This window comes from Alligator sinensis, unplaced genomic scaffold (assembly GCF_000455745.1).
Source record: "Alligator sinensis unplaced genomic scaffold, ASM45574v1 scaffold140_1, whole genome shotgun sequence".
Lineage (NCBI taxonomy): Eukaryota > Metazoa > Chordata > Crocodylia > Alligatoridae > Alligator > Alligator sinensis.
Genome location: NW_005841836.1, coordinates 4161126 through 4162461, shown reverse-complemented (window position 1 = coordinate 4162461; position 1336 = coordinate 4161126). Strand labels below are relative to the sequence as shown.

The following is a 1336-nucleotide window of genomic DNA, read 5'->3' as shown; positions in this document are numbered from 1 at the left end:
TCCTCCTGCCGGCGGCGGCTGGGCTGGCAACCGGGGCGGGGGAGCCTTTGGGACCCCCATGCTCATAGGCTTGGGGGGGGGGAAGAACCAGTGCAGCTCCTCTGCCTCGCTCTCAGTTTGGCCCTCAGCCAGTTTCCTGCATGGCTTTGCCTCTGGGAGAGACCAGAGCAAGGGGAAGGAGGAGTGTGAGGTGGCCAGATGGCAGCCCTGCAAGGTTCAGAAAGCTCTTCCCTGACTCCCCAGCCCTGCTGGAGGCGCGTCTGGCATTTCCCTGCAAGGTGCGCCCTGGCCTGCCCCACAGCACTACGGGTGTTGCCTTCAGCAGCTCCAGGGGCGGGCGAGCAGCTTGGGGCTTGGCAGAGGGAGCTGGCCAGATGAGCCTGAAGTCAGTCAGAAGCTAAGAGGAGATACACGAGCAGACCTAGGATTCGAGAAAGCAGGGTGCAGAGGGTGAGGTGCTTCATCCCCTAACACTACACCCGTTTTTCTCCACTTAAAAAAAAAAAAAAAAGGAACTAGGCACTTTACTAATATGCTAGGGGCCCAGGGCTGTGTTACCGGGTTTAAGATTGAAGCACCAACAAATATAGCTTCATTGGGATGAGTTTAAAAAGAAAAGAAAGACAGTCTGCAGGGCTGTGAAATAGGAGCTCTGTTACCAGAAGCAGCCATCAGAGGGCAGAATTGCAGAAGACGGGCTAGCTGGATTGGTGGACCCTCATCAAGGCCATGAATAAGAAGCGAGGGGTGTTAACCCCTGTGGATGAAGAATTAAGAAGGGATGAGGTAGATGAAGATGAGCCATGAAGCTGAGCAACTCCCTCAGCACTACCAGACTAGCAGCACTTCTGCCACTGCCAGGCAGTTGGTTTTAGGACTTTGGGTGGAGCAGGAATCAAGAAGGTGCTACAAGTGGTGCCACTTTATCCCCCCTGCATCGAGATACACCCTTATAGACTAGCTAAATGAGACTTTTTTTAAATATATAAGCTTTCAGAAACTCAAGTTCATGCCATCAGCTGCTGCAAAAGGACATCACAGAGCAGAGATACCTGTATCCTCACAGCATCGTCTTCTCCAAGAGCGTCTGCAGGTTTAGGTTGTGGTACTTGGAACAGCCTGGACTTTAGGCATACTTCTAGTAAGTACAGCTCAAATGATTTGTACTCCTTTGAGGTTTTTAAAGCCCACCTCAACAAAGCCCTGGCTGGAATGATATAGTTGGGGGTGGTCCTGCTATGAGCAGGGGGTTGGACTAGACAGGGTTCAAATTACAAGGGAGCTGGGGGTGAGCCTTCCTCCCTCTCCCTCCCCCCATAAGAGATGAAAGCCTCCC

At 52.6% G+C, this 1336-nt stretch overlaps 1 protein-coding gene across 2 annotated transcripts in view; it reads left to right on the top strand.

Annotated features, from left to right (window-relative positions):
- Positions 1-757: 757 nt before the first annotated feature.
- FERMT1 (fermitin family member 1) overlaps positions 758-1336 on the top strand; it is a 34485-nt gene continuing 33906 nt past the window's right edge. Inside the window, exons 1-2 of one of the 2 annotated variants that reach the window (XM_006015439.1) lie at positions 889-903; positions 991-1141. The gene's annotated coding sequence lies outside the window, so the exon portion shown is untranslated. Of the gene's footprint in view, positions 1142-1336 lie in introns of both variants that reach the window. The other variant, XM_006015440.2, reaches the window with a different exon arrangement.